The sequence below is a fragment of the Solanum dulcamara genome, chromosome 12 (genome assembly GCF_947179165.1).
Source record: "Solanum dulcamara chromosome 12, daSolDulc1.2, whole genome shotgun sequence".
Lineage (NCBI taxonomy): Eukaryota > Viridiplantae > Streptophyta > Magnoliopsida > Solanales > Solanaceae > Solanum > Solanum dulcamara.
The window spans coordinates 12,818,941-12,838,806 of NC_077248.1; the positions used below are offsets into that span (position 1 = coordinate 12,818,941).

A 19,866-nucleotide genomic window follows, 5' to 3' on the forward strand; every position below is an offset into this window, starting at 1 on the left:
GTTCTTTCATGGAAAATTGGATTCTTTGCAATGTGGACTGCTGCTTGGCTATCATAGTACACATGAATGGGCAAAGGACATTGCAGTGTCAATTCATCAAGTAATCTCTCAAACCACACTAGTTCTCCCACCACTTGTCTCACAACTTTATATTCTACCTCAACAGATGACAAAGATACCGTGGCCTATTTCTTGGACTTCTAGCTAATGGGACTATCACCCTAAGCACCAAGTACCCATTTACAGACTTTTTTGAATTAGGACAAGTTGCTCAATCCGAGTCACAATAAGCACTTACAGCAAACTCAGGCTTGTTTGAGATAAAATCCCCAATATAGGGTTTTGTTCCAGATATCTAAGGACATGGTAGACAGCTTTCAAATGGGGCTCTCTAGGTGATTGCATGAACTGGCTCAGATTTTGAACACTATATGCTATATCCATTCTTATGTTTGTGAGAAAATTAAGTTTTCCAACCAGCTCTCTATAATGAGTGGGATCTGGCAGCAGCTTGCCATCTGTAGCGGCCTTGTAATTCATGAGATCAAACTCTTTCAAGAGATCAGTAGTGAATTTTCTCTGAGAGATAAGAACACCATCCTGTTTGTATAATATTTCCAGTCCTAAAAAATAGTGCAACTTTCTAAGATCTTTTATCTTAAACTGATCATGAAGAAAAGACTTTAGGGAAGTGGTTTCCTCTAAGTCAGTACCAGTCAGAATCACATCATTAACATATATGACAACAAATACCAGGGAACATCCTTTCTTCTAGTAGAACAATCAGTAATTACTGTTGGAGTGTGTGTATCCTTTTGACCAAAGGCTACTGGCCAACTTATCATACCATTGTCTGCTGACTTGTTTTAATCCATATAATGAATTTTTGAGTTTACAAACCATGTTGCTACCATCCACCATAAGTCCTTGTGGTAATTCTATGTACACCTCCTCATGCAAATCACCATGGAGAAAAGCATTATTCATATCCAGTTGGTACATACTACATCTTTTCTTCACATCCATGGAAATTAAGGCTCTAACAGTTGTCATTTTAACTACAGGTGAGAATGCCTCTGTATAGTCTATCCCAGCCTATTGAGTATACCCCTTTACTACCAGCCTAGCTTTAAATCTTTCTACACTTCCATCCGCTTTGTGTTTAATCTTGTACACCCACTTACATCCAATAACATTCTTTCCTACAGGTAGAGAGACCAGGTCCCATGTATCATTTGCATACAAAGCTTAAACTCCCGTGTCATTGCCACTTACCAAGAAGGATTCAAGATTGCTTCTTCATAAGATGAGGGTTCACATTCATGTGAAATGGTCTTTTACCAACTACTGACTATCATAACACAAAGAGGTAAAACAAATATGTTCATGGTTTGATATTAATGAAGTAAGGAAATGTTCTGGATCAGAATTTTCAAGTGCAGGTGTGGAGGTAGGTATAGAGGACTGCAATTTAGGTAAGGTGTAGTTGTATTCCTTAAGATAGTTAGGAGTATGAAGAGGTCTAGTTGGCCTCCTAGGTGCTAGCGTTGGTGTTAGTGGAGAATTACTAGAATTATGAGTATTAGAACTAGATGGGGGTGGTGCATGTCTGGATGGTTTTAGTTGTGTGTTTACATCAGTGTGGGTTCACTAACATTGTTGGTCACTTGATTAGTAGTAACTTCATGTGATGTGTTTGATTGCATCAATTCATCATCAACGTACTAATTGTACCAGGTACACAAGGTAACTTATGAACAAGTAATTTCAAGATAGAATCAAAACCGGAACCATCAGGGGCAATAATAAAAGAAAAATTATTTTATGAAAAAGAACATCCCTAGATACATGAACTCTTTTAGTAGCCAAGTCTAGGACCTTGTATGCTTTTATATTAAAAGGGTATCCAACAAAGATGTGAGGTGTTGCCCTTGGTTCAAATTTGTCTTTATGGATTTTCAGAATAGTGGGAAAGAAAAGGCATCCAAAGCTTTTGAGATGAGAATATGTAGGCTTTCTTTGGTACAACAATTCATAAGGGGATTTGTTTTGATGAAATTTAGTAGGTAATCTATTAATGACATAGGTAGCAGTTAAGACACATTTTCCCCAATATCTCATAGGCAATTTAGACTAGAAAAGAAGTGCCCTTGCTGTTGCTAAAAGGTATTTGTGCTTTCTTTCAACCACACCATTATGTTGAGGTGTGTAAGGACATGACTTTTGGTGTACTATTTCTTTCTCTTGGAAGAAACTAGTTGCTTCACCACTTATAAATTCCAGACCATTATCAGATCTGATGGTTTTTAATTTGGCTTGAAACTGGTTTTCAATGAAGAATATGAAGGCTTTTATTACTTGCAGTGCATTACTTTTGTATCTGATCAACTGTGTCCAGGTTGACCTATTGTGGGTATCTACCATGGTCAAGAAATAATTGTAACCATCATGAGTAGGTATGTGATATAGTCTCCATAGGTCAATGTGTAGTAATTCAAAAATCTTATTGGTAGTGTTAGTGCTTTCCTGGAAGGGCATCCTGGTTTGTCTTGCCATAGGGCATATAGCACAAGTGAAAGGTTGTTTGGGAGAAAAGTTTACAGGTATGATAGAAATACTCTTCATCTTTACAAAAGGCACATGTCCTAATCTAGCATGCCATAAAATTTCAGTATTATAGGTGTGAGATGCAGGAATAGATTCAACAGCAAAATTAGAGGAATCAACAACAGAACAAGCTTCTTTATTAAATGTTTGAGAGTATTTTACAGTAGGTGATGGTGAAGCTCGACCTTCACTTTCAATCAAGACCTTTCCATAATTGACTAAAGAAAGGACAAACTGAACAGTTGAAGTATAACAGGTGACATGAGGTGGAAAGTTCCACTAGAAGATGCACAATAGTTGTGGCACTTGGAACAAAGAAGTATAGGCCATTCTTGGCTCTACCAAGCTCTGGAGGGCTCTTCAGATAAGGGCCTTGCAACAAACAAAAGATACTGTTAAAATTAACTATACCTTTGAGTTGTAGGGCTAAACAATTAACTGATATTAAATTGAACCTGAAACTAGGTACAAATAACACTTTGTATAGAGTCAAAGCTGAATTCAAATAAGCATCACCAATTTCAGTAACTCTAACCTTGTAGCCATTAGGTAAAGTCACTAAGAAAGGATATGGTAATGTCCTAATATTCCTAAGGTTAGTTTTGGTATAGGTCATATGGTTTGATTCTCCTAAGTCTATGATCCAAGAACCAGTAGTTAGTCTAGAACATTTACATAATAGTTCACCTATTTTATTTATTGAAGAGTAGCAAGCAAATGTACCTGTCAGGTTCACAGCTCTACTGAGTGAGGTGTCTAAGTTGTCAGCACCACCACCATTTCCAACCTGTGGAGTTCCCAAAAGATTGAGCAGCTGCTCATATTGATCTTTGGTCAAGTTCACTGGTATTTGTCTTCTTTGCTCAGGAGGTTTCATCACACTGGTTGTTCTCCAACTGTGATGTATATGTATTTATTGTAGATCCTGAACCTTTTTCTTTGGGAAATTTAGAATTTGTTGGATATCCATGAAGCTTGTAACACCCATCTTTGGTGTGTCCAGATCTTTTACAGTAGTCACAGAACAAGTTGTACCTGGTCTGTCAATAAGAATTACCAGTGTTGGAACTGCCAGAACCAGTGTTGCCTTATCTATAGGAAGTGTAATTTGTTTGGAAGCCTTTACCATTGTGAGATGAAACAGAAGCATTGAGGGATGTAGAAGCTAAGACAAAGTGATTGTGAGGTTTCACCTCCCTTTGTTTCTCTTCTTATGCCAAGATAGCAAAAGCTTGTGCCATGCTAGGCAGGACACTCATCATGAGGATGTTGCCTCTCACTGCAATATACATCTCATTCAATCCCATTAGAAAGTGTATGAGTCTTCTGTATTGTTCAGCTTTATGCATTTTGGTCTTTCCACCATAGGTACATGCACAAGTACATTGAGTGTTCACATCAATGGTATTCATTTCTTCCCACAATTTCTTCATTTTAGTATAGTAACCAATGATATCTTGGCTTCCCTGCACAAGATCATTGATCTCCTTTTGAAGTTGATACAACTTACATCCATTAGTTTGGTCATATCGATCCTCTAATTCCTCCCAAATCTCCTTGGCATTGTTCACATATTATAGGTTATCTCGCAGATCTGGGGAAAGGAAGTTGAGGATCCACGAGGTCACCATATCATCACATCTTTCCCATTGTAACAAAGTGGGATCCTCTAGAGCTAGTTTCACAGATTTTCCATTGATGAATCCTATCTTACACTTGATAGAAAGAGCTCGAAGAATGGCTCGTCTCCCGGATCTATAACCAGTTCCATCAAAGACTGCAGGTAGCAAGTAGAGCCTGCACTTTCTGATGGATACAGATAGAGTGGACTAGTGATGTCCATCCTTGTTCCCAAATTCTGAATAGCTTGAGGTTCCTCCATAGTAATACAAACCATCTCGAAGAGAAACAATTATGAATATGAAAATGACTACGATCACAACTCCAATCAAGTCAATTAACAGGGGCAACAATCAATCAACAACAAAAGTTGAAAAAATCCAAATGAAACAACAACAAATATGAGAACCAAGGAAATCAATCGACGAAAAAAGGAAAGCAACCTCGCATAAAGAAGAACCTAGCAATTAGTCACACAGTAAAAACGATCGATTGAAAAATAAATACTTAGAATCTAGAGCTGAGAGCGGAATGACTCTGATACCATATTAAAGCTAAGAGCATGAACTCAAAGTGAACCTGTTCCCTCCATTAATGGAGGTTGAGGTTCTCGATGGAGAACAACAACTTTTAGAGAGAGGAATTTTGTGTGCATTGCATTTTTTGTATTGAATTTAAATGAACGAACCTTACAATGTGATGTGTATATATACACAAAAGGTAAACGTAACAACCTAACTAACTTGATTCCAATGTGTATAACAACTTAACTAACTTCTAACCTCCTAACTAACTTCTAACTAACTGCAACTAACAACTAATTATTTACGTATAATCTCATCAATCATTGTCTAACTCTACTTTATTCAGCTTTAGACTCTTTAGAGAGTTCCAAGCTCTGACAAGTCCTTTATCAAATACCAATGGATCAAATATAATGTAATCAATGGCGAACTAGTGTAGACAGTCAGAGGCAATACATAAGTGAGATCAACATCATGTGAACACCAAAGAATATCTTCCACTTTTCTTTCCACAACAAAACTAATCCATTAGCTAATTTTCCACTCACAATTCAATTACAGGTGTAATCCAAATCGAGTTGAAATTTTTTAATTTTAGAAAAAGTGGAGTGAGTAAAAACGTGGTCCATAAAGGATATGAAATTTTCGACTTTATTGTGATTTCTATTACTGAAAAGGAAATTATGAAATGAAGTCCAAAGGTAAATCCACCTTTTAGAGAGAAGGGATGATGGTAATGGCGGTTGGGATATATACTATTAACCATGAGTTTAGATTAATAGATATAGTATTTATTATAGAAAAATTGTTTGTTCAATTTTAATAAAAGTTTTAATAGATCATATATTCGTTTATGTGTTCATTTACTTATGTAGTAGATGATTTTATGTATAGAGTTTTAGCTTATACACAGAGAATTAAATCATCGGTTCTTATAAGTATAAATTTTTTTGTTCACAATCTAAGATGAAAATTGGACAAGCCATCTGTATGATTATAGCACAAGATTATATGTAATTTATCTTGATTATGGGAACGTTATAGTTCCAACTTCTTGTGCTAGTGCATTTTGCATGTATTGAACGGGACCGAGTAGATATAGTTGTTTTAGACTAACTGACAAAAGCATATTCTCTAAACTGTTAGATGTACTTATATTCTCAATCCTGATATAACTATTATGATCTGTATATATTAATTATCGTTTTGATTTAATAAAATGTGAAATTCTGAGACGGGTCAATATGCCTGGTAGATTAGATGATAATAATATATATTGGTAAAATAATATAAGTTAGTTGATGAAATCCATATCTCGATATAGAGATTAATGATATGCCTTTTTGAGAAGCTTATAAGTTTTCATTGTGTCAAACCTTGCAAGTGGATTTATAAATCCGACACATGAAATAAGTTAAGTAGTGCTCTAGAGGAAATTAATCTTTAAGATAAATTTGTTAGTAATTTAATTTATTGATTAGTATCTGTAATCTTAACATGAGGAATTACACAAGTGTTTAATAGGAAATTTTGAAATATTAATAAAGGAGTGCAATTACGAATTTCTAGTGGAATGATTTGTAATTTATTATGGTAAGAATAATTCAAATTAATTATTTGAATTATTTCCATAATTGAGAGCCTCAGTAATTAATTCTGTGGTCCTTACAGTGTTCATATTTAATTAGAACTCAAAATCCTATTCTTAGAAGAAAAGGAGAATATATGTTTTCAGTTTCATATTTGTACGGGGTAAAGGACCCTATAAATAGGGGCTCTATTAACCTAAAAGAGGGATGTAGGGTTTTCTATGCGATACTTGTACACCTAAGTATTGAGAGAGTTCAGCTATGAAATTAAGATCACCATAGAAGACCGCAGAACTGCAGTCTAACTTGTGGATTCGTTTGAAGGTATTTGTTTACGCTTCAAAAGTTATTTATCGAATTAAAATATGATTCTGATATACTTTGTGCACATAGTTCCCAACAATGGTATCTTCAGTCGGCAAACCAAAGAGAATTTGTACCGAGAGTAATATGGTCTAGGGTTTCTTCAACTCCATTTCTTAACCTGCTGGAACGGCATGAAACCATGATTTGGGGTTTTTGGGCGTCAACTCTATTATTTGGATTGGGAGTAGCGTTTTCTAAAGGACCTTTTCTGAGTTCTTCCTACACCGATGGCTAACACGCGTTTGCCAAAATGGGAAACTAGCTCAATCTCAATTAATGGCATAACTAAATTTGTCATTTTAAGAAGATGGAAATTGCTAAAACTCCATTAATGGAGGTTATCAGTGCTCCATTAATGGAGGAAAACAGAGGAGAAGAAAGGAAACAAAGCTAGAGAGAGATGGTCTGAGTTTAGAGAGAAAAATAGAAAGAGAAAGAAATATCTTCATGTATATCCTTTCACTGATACATGTACCTATATATGTATTTAGACTGATTTGTGTATTTTGTACATATACACTCTAACAGTATCTATAACTAACTAACAACTAATTAGTTAGTATCTAACAACTAATTAACTGCTCTTGTTAGCTTAACTACCATTAATTAGCCATGGTAGCTTGACTAACCAAGCCTTTAGTCAACACTCCCCCTCAAGCTCATAGCTTAAACAAGTCTAGTACTCCTAAGCCATTCAGCAGTAGTTGATGTTGGGCTTTGCCGAGGCTCTTTGTGAGTAGATCAGCTAGTTGATTTCCAGTGGGTGTGAATTCAGTTTTCAGGACTCCTTGACATATTTCTTTCCCTTACAAAGTGGCAATCTATGTCTATGTGTTTGGTTCTTTCATGAAATATTGGATTTGCAGCAATTTGTATGGCAGACTTGCTGTCACACACCATTCTGACTGGGAGTTCAACTTGAATGCCAAGTTCTTTGAATAAACCAATCAACCAAGTTACCTCAACTGCATAGTTTGCCATACTTCTAAATTCTACTTCTGCTGAACTTCTGGAGACTGTCTCTTGTTTCTTAGACTTCCAGGATATGAGGCTTTCACCATATTTAACCACATATCCAGTGACTGACCTCCTGGTCTCCAGGCATACACCCCAGTCTGAGTCACAATAAGCAATGAGCTGTTCTGATACCTCTGATGGCATGAATAGCCCAAGCCCTGGAGCTTCTTTGATGTATCTGACTACTTTGAGTGCTGCATCCATATGTGATTCCTTGGGGCAATGCATATATTGGCTTAGCTTCTGGACTGAAAATGCAAGATCAGGCCTGGTCATAGTAAGATATAAGAGTCTTCCTACTAACCTTTGATACCTGTCAGGATCCTTCAGTGCAGGGTCTTCATGTTCTCCTTTTGGAATAACAGCTTCATCATACTTGGCAGAGGTCAGTTTTAGATTTTGTTCAAGTGGTGTAGCTGCAGGCTTGGCTCCTCCTAGACCAGTTTTAGCTATTAGTTCCAGTGCATATTTCCTTTGAGATAGATGTATGCCTTTGCTGGATCTGGCAACTTCAATCCCAAGGAAAAAATTAAGTTCTCCTAGGTCCTTCTTCTTGAATTTCTTCTACAGGTCACTCCTTGTGCAGTCTATCAGATGTTGTTTGCTGCCAGTAATTAAGAGATCATCTACATAGACTAGGACAATGACAATACCACCTTCAGCTTGTCTAGTTAACAGTGAGTAATCATAATGGCTCTGGATGAACCCCAGTTGTACCAAGGCTTCTGTCAATTTAAGATTCCATTGTCTGGGAGCCTGCTTGAGGCCATAGAGTGACTTGTGGAGTTTGCAGACCTTGCCTTGATCCCCCTGTCTTGCAAAGCCAGCAGGAACAACCATGTATACTTCCTCCAAGAGATCACCATTGAGAAAAGCATTGTGAACATCCATTTGATGAATGCACCAGCCTTTGGAAGCAGTAAGAGCCACAATAGATCTGACAGTAACCATTTTTGCAACAGGGCTGAATGTCTCACTGTAGTCAAGACCCTCTTGTTGGCTATACCCTTTGTCCACCAGCCTGGCCTTATATCTTTCAACTTTACCTGAGGCCTTGTATTTCACTTTGTAGACCCACTTGCAGCCAATGGGTTTCTTGCCAGGAGGCAGATCTACCACACTCCAAGTGTGATTGTTCTACAAGGCAGTAATCTCCAGTTCCATAGCCTGGATCCATTTAGGATCAAGAGAGGCTTCAGAATATGAGGTAGGCTCAGTTACAGCTGAGTAGGCAGCCAGAGCATGAGCATAATGGGGAGATAGATGGGCATAAGAAAGGTGATCAGATATGGGATAAGAGGAGAAGAAACCATGATTGGCAGTGACAAAGTCCTGAAGCCATAAGGGAGGATTGGTTTGTCTAGATGATCTCCTAGGAGGTGGAGGAAGACCTGAGGAGGGTGGATCAGGGTCAGGACATGAGGGAGGATGAATTAGAGGAGAAGGAGGTACCAAGGAGGGCAGTGGCATAGGTGGGGAATCAACACTGTGAGAAGGTATAGTGAGAACTGGAAACAAGGGATTAAAGGACACTTGTAAGCCTTTGAAGGGGAAAATATCCTCCTTGAACACTACATTTCTATTAACAAACCTAGATTTGGAGTGCAGATCATAGAGGAGATAGCCCTTTTGGGACAGGGAGTATCCCATCATGACTGCAGGTATAGCTCTGGGGGAAAATTTATCTGATATCTTGGGACAGGCTGCATAGCACAGGCAGCCAAATGTTCTGATATGGGAGAGGGAAGGAGGTGAAGAGTGAAGCATTTCAAAAGGAGACTTATAGTGAAGAAGTTTAGATGGAAGTCTATTCAGAATATACACAGCAGTAGTGACACACTCACCCCAAAACTTCAGAGGCATACTGGCTTGGAACCTGATTGCTCTAGCCATGTCTAGAATTGTTCTATGCTTCCTTTCAGCAACCCCATTTTGTTGAGGAGTGTAGACACAGGTACTTTGATGAAGGACACCAAGAGTAGACAGTAGAGATTGAAAGTCATGGCTAAAGAACTCACTCCCATTATCAGTTCTGAAGGTTTTAATAGTAGTAGAGAAAAAATTATGAACTTGTGCAAAGAACTTTCTCAACACTACTATAGTATCAGCTTTGGAGGAAATAAGAAACAACCAAGTAAATCTGGAAAAATCATCCACTAATGTCATAAAGTATTTCATACCAGAATGAGTGGGAACTCTATAAGGGCCCCAAATATCACAATGAACTAACTCAAATATTGATGTAGAGATATAGGAGCTAGTTGGGAAAGGCAGTTTAGTTTGTTTAGCTAAGGGGCACACTGTGCAAGGTAAATTTACAGTAGTATGAACCATATCAAGACTAGATGACTTCTTTATTATGTCTATGGTGGCATGGCCTAATCTTCTATGCCACAGGGAGTCAGATTCAGCTTGACTTGTTGAAGTAGAGGCAGTATGTGTTGAGTGTGCAGAAGAAAGAAAGGCTGAGCTGATGAGATTTTCTTTGAGGATGTAGAGGCCTTGATCTTCTCTACCAATCCCCCTGACCAGTCCACTTGAGAGGTCCTGAAAAATACAAAAGTCAGGAAAGAAGGCTGCCATACATTGAAGCTCCTTGGTAAGTTTTGACACAGATAGTAAGTTACACTTGAAGTCTGGAACAAACAACACATTACTAATACTTTGGCTACCAAGTACTTTTGTGCTCCCAGTGTGTGAGACTGATACTACATTACCAGTAGGAAGGTGAACTTCTTTTCTCTCAGGACTAGGCACAGGTTGAACTGCATCAAGCACATCAAGACTAGTTGTCATATGATCTGTAACTCCAGTATCTATTATCCAGTCCAAGGGCACATATTTGGATACTAAGGCAGATAAGGTACTACCTGCCGAGGCTGCTTTAGACACATGTTCCCCTGCATTCTCACTTCCTTTTGCCAGCATCTGGATGATTTGTTGATATTGATCTTGTGTGAAAAAAGTGGCAGTTGATGAAGTTGAAGGACTCAGAGAGGGCAGGCCATTGTTAGTCGATTGAGATACTTCAACTTGATTAGCATAGGAGCTTGTACCTCCACTTTTCTTCTTTGATCTCCACCCCACAGGATAACCTTTAACCTTGAAGCACTGCTCCTCAGTGTGTCCCCTGTATCCACACACTTCACATACTACTTTATGAGTTCTCTAAACCCGTGGCTTGTATTGAGAGTCATAGTGACCTCTGTTTGGATTACCATCACCACTTCCAAAGTTTCCATTCCCATGAGTATATGCTTTCTGACTGAACAGGGCTGCACTTTCAATAGTCCTGTGAAGAGAAACCTCTGAATTGGTAGGGACTAGATTTCTCTGGCTCTCATGATCTAGAATGAGTGAGAAGGCTTTGTTTAGGTTTGGGATAGGAGTTTGAAGTAGAATTTGTCCTCGAGCAGCTGAGTATGATTCATTCAACCCCATTAGGAACTGGAGTAGCCTTTGATACTCACAGTACTCCTTAAATTTTTTGGATTCATCACATGAACACCCTGGACAAGGCATGATAGAGTCGAACTCGTTCCACAGGCTTTTAAGTGTGGTGTAATAATCTGTTACTGACATTGTTCCTTGATTTAAGCTGTGAATCTCCTTGTGAAGGTGAAACACATGTACTCCATTGATCTTATCAAATCTCTCTTTTAACTCACACCATACTTTGTGAGCGTCTTCACTGTATACTACACTACTGAGTAGGTCTGATCTTACAGAGTTCATAATCCAGGACAACACTACTGCGTTGCATTTTTTCCAAATATCAAAGTATTCAGAGGGAAATTTTGACTTAGGATATCTACCATCCACAAACCCTAACTTACTCTTACCTAGCAGTCCAATACGCATGGACCTACTCCATATTGCGTAGTTTTCTGAATCGGTGAGCTGCACAGAGATCAGTGAGCTTCCTGGAGTATCACTAGGTTGAAGATAGAGTGGATGATTGTGGTCTATCACCGGAATGTTGAATCGAGCTGCCTCGGTGGTGATGTTTGTGTTTTGGTTGCTGGTTTCCGTAGATCCAACTTCAAATCCAGTTGTAATAGCCATTTTCCTTTGTTTGTTGTTGTTTCCTCTTAGCCGCTGACTTGCGATTCTAGTGCTCTTTGGCTTTGAATCTCAGCAGGAGGTTGCCGCACTTAGTAGATCGTAATGCAGGCTCTGATACCATGCTAAAACTCCATTAATGGAGGTTATCAGTGCTCCATTAATGGAGGAAAACAGAGGAGAAGAAAGGAAACAAAGCTAGAGAGAGATGGTCTGAGCTAAACGAAACGACTTTCACTTTCCATAACAAAAATGGTCTGAGTTTAGAGAGAAAAATAGAAAGAGAAAGAAATATCTTCATGTATATCCTTTCACTGATACATGTACCTATATATGTATTTAGACTGATTTGTGTATTTTGTACATATACACTCTAACAGTATCTATAACTAACTAACAACTAATTAGTTAGTATCTAACAACTAATTAACTGCTCTTGTTATCTTAACTACCATTAATTAGCCATGGTAGCTTGACTAACCAAGCCTTTAGTCAACAGAAATGAATACAGTCAAACTTGTTGGAAAAGACATTAATGGAACAATAATTAACTAAAACGTGTTTTAAGGGAAAGAGCAAAATATCTAAGGAGAGATGCACACATAATTGGCAGTGTATAAAATTTAAACTCTTTAACTTGCAGATAATATTGATGAATCCAAACTTAACCATAAATGACAATTAGTTAGCATGAAAATTCTCAAGAGCCTGCATTCATCCACTCTGCCTTCGAGGCCAACAAAAAGGCCAAGTCTGACAAAGTCTAAATGACAACTAATTGCTAAGTTTTTGTGTTGATTTTCAGCCCACCGCAGTCTACTTTTTTTTTTCCTGAACTTTGAGCCCAACTATGTGAGCGAGCTTAGTAGAATTTATACAAAGCAATAACTGGCAAATTGTAGAGTCTGACAAGAAAATGTAGCTAACAAGAACGTTTTTATTTTGGAAAAATTACTTGATTGAGTGCTTTTTAAAAATTAATTACTGATTTTAGCGATATTTTTTATTTATTATCATTTATAGCAATATATAGCAATATTATGATAAATCTACACTTGTATTAAAAGTGAATTATGCATACAATATAAATGTATTATAAGTGTTTTAAAATATATATTATGTTTGTGTAGTAAGAAACTAACATAATGTATTATAAGTTTATTAAAATATGTGATAAATGTATTATCCATCTATAAAACTTGTATTATATATATTTTATAAATAGTTCTCTGCAATATGTATTAAAACTGTATTATATATGTATTATAAGTATTCAATGAAATTATTTTTTTATTGCTATAAATGATAAATATTTTCTTAATATTGTATATTTACGTAAGTTTTCCGTGCTAGTCTGCTAAGTTCACTAAATTGGTCCATATCCTGTTCAACAAAACAAATCGGCAGATGGTCGCTTTAGGAATATCATCACATAAGCAGATGAAAATAGAAGAGCTTTGGTTGAAGAAGTAATTTCCAGATGATGAAACCATAGACTGTAGAAAGTTGCAGAGTTTCCAAAGCAGGACAACCTTGAGAGTAAGTTCACCATATATTTAAATCAGCATATTTCAACTTTAGACTCTTTAGTGACTTCTACTCTATGATCAATATATATAAGAGCAGCTCAGACCCAATGTTATCAATGAGGTACACAAATGCAGATAGACTGAGGCAAGTCGATGTTGTCTTCCTCACCACAATCTGACCACAATATATATTAGTCATATTGGATATGAGGTATTACATTTGCAATTGATCTTCACAACTAAAAGAAAAGATTTATCAACAAAAATACTTACCAACATTGTTTGGCACAATGATCAATATATTGGTATTATTCTCGCTCACGAACATTGTCCTACAATAGATCACCTTCAAATTTACCAAAACAAGGGGATACAAGATAATTGCACGGGATTTTTGTACAACCTCGAGTAAACTCAAATTTGTGCCTAATAAATGAATTTCATGTGAATCAAGAAGATGTATTGTTATGACCTTAAGTTCAATAATCAAAAAGCATGATTAACGGCATTCTTTACCCTCTCCATATCCCACGTTGTGGGATTTTACTGAATTGTTGTTGTTGTATATACAGCCCTATCCATGTCATATGTGCCTAATACTATTTAGTCCAATTTTTAAAAGTCCAATAGATTAGTACAATTCGACCATACTCATTATAGTATTAAGTCAAATATATTTTTTTTTGACTAAATCAATTTTTTTTGTCACATCAGTAGCCATGAGTAAGTAAAACTTAATACATGACATGAGCGGAAGGGTGACTTCAACTCTTGTTAACTATAGAAAGTTATATGTTCTAGGAAGCAAGCCATAGGTGGATTGAAGCTGTTAATTATTATGACATGTCTTAATTAAAGACTTAAAAATCAAAAATTCAAAATATTCAAATCAATTAATACAAAACCGCGCGAACTTAAAAATCAATCTAATCCAATCCAAGTTTATTTGGATTGGATTTGAGTTGTAATATGGGATAATGCACAAGTATCTCTCTAAACTATGCCCAAAATTTTAGTGACACACCTTAACTTAATTAAGACATAAAAATCAATCTAATCAAATCCAAGTTTATTTGGATAGGATTTGAATTGTAACTTGGGATAATGCATAAGTACCCTTCTAAACTATGACTGAAATTCCAGTGACACACTTTAACTTAACTAGGATCTTATTACCCCCTCTAGCTCATTTTTTTAATGTATTTTCATGCAACTTTTGTGCTGACATGTCACCTTCAACCAGGTAAATTGGTTGCATTTGTACAACACGAGCGTGCCACATGTGTAAATACTTTTTTTATTTTTTTAAATTTTATTTTATTATTTTATAAAAAATTTAAAAATAATAATTTTTTTAGATCTTCTTATTTTCTTTATCTTGTATTTAAATTAAGTTAATACACATAGTTCTACCTTCATTTATTATTTTTTCTCCTTTTTTTATTGATTTTATTTATTATTTGTATTTTCTTTGTATTCCTTTTGATTTGATTTCAGATTTAATTCAAATGCTTTGTATTTAAAATAAGATAATTTTGTACGGATAGAAAAATAAGTGAAGAAAATCAAATAGAACATAAAAAAAATAAAACGTCAAAATTAAAGGACACTTTTTAATATTATTTTTTAAAAAATACACATAATTTTTAAAAATAATTAAAAGTGAAAAGATAAGAAATTAACGAAAGAGAAATTAAAATAAATATTTTATAAAGAAAGAAATAAAAATAATTATATATAAGTTTTAATATCAATAATTATGTGTTCTAACTAATTATAAAATGACCAATTGAAAAAGGACAATATGTATCCAATTTTTCCCTTCATCATTTGCCTTCAAGAGAGTGTGCTCACTCTCTATGTCACGTCAGCATTTAGAGTGTATTTATTTTATTTTAAAATAGTTTAGAGAGGTAATAAGACCCTAATACTTAAATTAAGATGCATCACTGAGATTTCGATCATAATTTAGGAGTCGCTGGGATTTCAATCCGAACGACCCTCACCCCTAAATATGACTCGTTTCCGTTTCAAAAGAATTGAAAAAGGACTTGAGAAGTCATACATATGAAGTACTATTATTAGTTAAATACTTTTAAACTCTAAGATCCAATCGATGCACGTTAGTAAACTGTTCAGAATGCATGGGAAAGCTATTATTTTAAATCAAGTTGCTAAATTTAATTACTAATACTTTTTAATTAGTCAAGTTGAATTTTTTTGGAATCTCCAGTAACTTCCCCCCACTTTCTTTCAATCACCGTTTATGCTATTTTTTATGATTGTTATTTTAATATTACATGCATTAAATATATATATAGATGTGTGTGCATGCATATGTGTATATTTGAGTTTCACTTCTCTCTTATTTTCTATTATCTATATCGATAAACGAATTTTGATTATCATTAATGAAATATTTTTAAAAAAAATTATTTAGCATATCAATAAATAAAACTTTAGATATTTATTATAAAATATACCTCTATTTTTATTAATTATTTTTATATTACCTATATTCAAATATGTTTATAAAGTTGTGACTTTCTGTTATTTCACTTGTTTAAGTTAGATATCAGAGTTTTATATTATTAATAAAATAAAATAATCTTATTATGCTCATTTATTTTTATATAGAATATTATTAGTTTATATACTCATTTATCATCTCTCACTTTCATTCATCTTGAAAATAATATTTATTTTTCTATAGATAAATTTATTTCATAGATTTTCCTAAAAAATATATCATAATCTTAAAGAAGTAAAATAAATAAATAAAGATTGATGATATTAGGGTAGAATGAATATTTTAAAAAAATCAATTGACATTGATAAAATGTCTATTATGGTTCAAAATTGAAGGACGGAGTTTGATGAATGAACACATTTTAGAAAATCATTTGATATTGATAGAATGTATATTGTTCAAAATTGAAGGGCGAAGTTTACTTTTTAAAGCATAGACGGAAGGTGAATCAAAATCTGTATATTATCCCCACAGTAACTAATTAACATGCCATTAGTTTGGGGAATCTCTACTAATTAAGGAGGTGCTTATCTCCTGTCGGAGGAAGCACCATAACTAAAGTTTAATATGATAATAAATATGAAAATAAATTGGACACGAGAATTTTACGTGGAAACCCCTCTAACAGATAGAAGGGAAAAACCACGGGGTAGAAGGATCTCACTATTAAAATATGGAGTACACTGCTCTTAAATACAAGGAGAAAACAACAATTAATACTTCTCTCTCGTAAAAGGAATAACTACTAATTAAGAGGACACTCAAGACTAAAATATTTATCTTGGTGTATAACTCTCTTTGTATTCTTACTTTCTCTTTCTGGGATGATCTAAATGAGGGCAAAAGACCCTTTATTTATAGGAGAATGAAAACGCATAAAAAGAATTTTACGCGTCTTTAAAATGCGTAATTTTTTTTTTTACGCATTTTCAAAATACATAAAAGGAATTTTACACATTTTCAAAACGGATAGAATAAGCTCTTTCCTTTCTTCTTTGCAATTGTTTTTCAACAATTCCTGCTTGCTTGTCTTTTCCTTTCCTCCCTTTTTGACTTGCTGTTTTTCCATTTTTCCTTCCTTTTTTGACTTTTGCTTTTTTCTGTCTTTTCTTTGCATTATCATCTAGAGTTCTTTAATAAAATTGATTCAACTTGGTAAAACTAATTTAGTTTAAGACAAGTTGTAATTAGATTTTAGGGAGAAGTATTTGGAGAGAGGCCTATAAATTCATGGCCCTTCATGAAGCAAAAATATTGCACTGCAATAATAACACATAGTAATCCTTTCATAACACATAGTATTGTTCTCATGGCTCGCAATTATGCTTACTATTTCACTGTTGCGCTTTTGGTGATATCTGGTAAATGACTTTTCTTAACATCTCACTCTCTTTTTAATGTATGTGTCTTATCTTCGTATTTTGTCTGTTATAAAAAAGAATATTTCTTTTTTCTAAAATTTATTTAATAGCTTTTTTATTTCAATATCCAGAGGCAGAACTAGAAGATAATGGATGAATTCGGTCGAATTCAACAATTTAATTAGTTTAAACATTGTATTTGTATTAATAAAAATGAATGTGGAATCCAATTACTGATACATGATATTGCTATCTTAGAACCTAGAACTCATATAGAACTCATAAAGATCAAAATCCTGACTCTGTCTATGTCAATATTTCACATGCTATATTTATGGCCACAAAATTTAAAAAATATCATTTTAATAGTACATTATAAATATATGTATAATGTTTTACACATATATTGATTTTGACCACAAGATATTTTTTAATGGATTATAGTGTACTTGGCTCATTCTCCAAAAGTGAAAGTAGTTGGTGTGAGAGACTTATCAGAACTGAAATCAAAATTAGTTGGGCAAAGCTTGCAGAGTGGTTGCGGTGGATATTGTCGACAGAACAGTGATTGTTATGATAGATATTGCAAATATTGTTACTATGATGTTATTCATCATACCTATGGTTGTGGCTAACAATACCATATATTTTATGCCAACACAATATCATCAATTATGTGTGGTTTTTTTTTTTAATTGAAAAAATAAGCAAAACGACTAATTAAGTTCTGGTTCTAACTAGCTAGATCAGGAATATCATAATGTCGAATGCAATGTCAAGATGGGTTGTGTTGGCCTACAAATGTTCTTCTAGTATTTGTACTTTGAAATTTTAATGGAACTTTATCATTTTGTTTGTCCTATTTTTCTCGTTAGTTTCAACTTTCCACGCGACATGTTTAAGATCACAAAGATTAAATGATATTTTGATATATTCTACATATTTTTAATTTAAAACCACAATCCACAAGATTCAAAAGTATTTCTTACTTTTTAATCTAAATTTTGTGTCAAGTTAAAATAGGACAATCAAATAAAAATGAATGGAATTTAATTTTTGACATGAAACATGTTCCCATGTAAAGATATTGATTGAAAGCTAGCTTAAGGGAGTAGGGGTGGGGAAAGAGAGGCTCATGAAGGTCTAACAATATGTTAACATAAAATTGTGAGTGTACAATTCAACTAGTATAGAAGTCTTTGGACGTTTTGTATTTCAATCCGGAACGATTATAGATCAAGCTTAAGCTTAATTTAGCTCTTAAGTTCGTGTTTATTCCCAAGATTCATTCATTTTTAGATAGATTCACATTTTGATCCGCTGTCTAGAAATTAAGGGAAAGGAAAGACGGAAAATTTATGGTTACGCGCTTGCCATTTATGCGGCGCTACTTTCCATTCTCATTCTTTAACTATCCGCTTCATTCAAGTGAAGAAGAAGATGACTTCAGGAGGTGGTCATTTTGCCTGGTGCGACGAGTTCGACCCACAAGGCAAATTTCTTACTTTTGCTAGTAAAGGGTTTCGAACTTGAGACCTCCAACATGAAAGTCTCAAGCTCAAATCAGTGGGTCACCCCGAAGGATAGTTGTTACCTCATGCTTTATAAGTAATATTTATATTTTTCCTTACATTATTTATTTGGTCAATTTGATTGGATTTATTGGTTCAATTTGATTTTACAATTTCATTTGAGCTTTCTTGCGCGTAGAGTCCATTTAAAGAAATACTTTCTGTCAAAAAAAATTATTTCTAAAACTCAAAAAAAAACCTCGAATTAAAAAGGAAAAAATGGCTCACATAACTTGTGTTTGGCAATACTCATGTCAGGTTCCAATTAAGATGGTGATTGAGAAATGGCTCTAATTTGTCGTCTTTTATAGGGTATAAATGGTACTAGGGTTTGGGCTTTTGGCTGTTCGACATATAACATTGTTTCTAAGGGTGTTAAGTGGGCCGGATCAGGTCAGATTGGTTCACTTTTTTTTTGATCATCGGGTATCGGGCTGGTCTTGGTCAGATCGGACCCTTACTGGGCCTGATCGGCCTGATCTGAACAGTGAAAAAATCCTGAAAAACCTGGCTCATGACCCATTAAGAGTATAGGGCTCGGGCTTAATGGATCGGGCCGTATTGGGCCCGTTGAGCTTTTTTTGTGGTGTTTATGTATTCGAAATATTTAATTTAGAAGTAATTATAACAATTTATATACTCACAATATACTATGTATAATAGTGATATACTTAATTATATATATACTTACAATCTATATCTAATATAGTAACATTATACTATATATTATAGTGATATAATTAATTATATATTATATATATACTTACAAAGTATACCAAATATACTCACAATATACTATCTATTAGTATGTGTATACTTACATTATACTATATATATGTACAATGTATATCTAATAGACTCACAATATACTATCTATTATAGTTATATACTTACATTATATATACTTACAATGTATATCTAATATAATCACAATATACTATTTATTATAATATACTTATGTTATATATTATATATATGTACAATGTATATCAAATACACTCACAATATACTATCTATTCTAATAATAAACTCACTATATACTCACTATATACTATCTATTAGTATGTATATACTTATATTATAATATATA

The 19,866-nt window shown here is 34.4% G+C and overlaps 1 long non-coding RNA gene across 1 annotated transcript; it reads left to right on the top strand.

Moving 5' to 3' along the window:
* Nucleotides 1–17,056: 17,056 nt before the first annotated feature.
* LOC129877021 (uncharacterized) lies at nucleotides 17,057–18,063 on the top strand. The gene is made up of 2 exons (XR_008763455.1): nucleotides 17,057–17,205; nucleotides 17,650–18,063. It is a non-coding gene; the product is annotated as an uncharacterized LOC129877021 (long non-coding RNA).
* The last annotated feature ends 1,803 nt before the right edge of the window (nucleotides 18,064–19,866 follow it).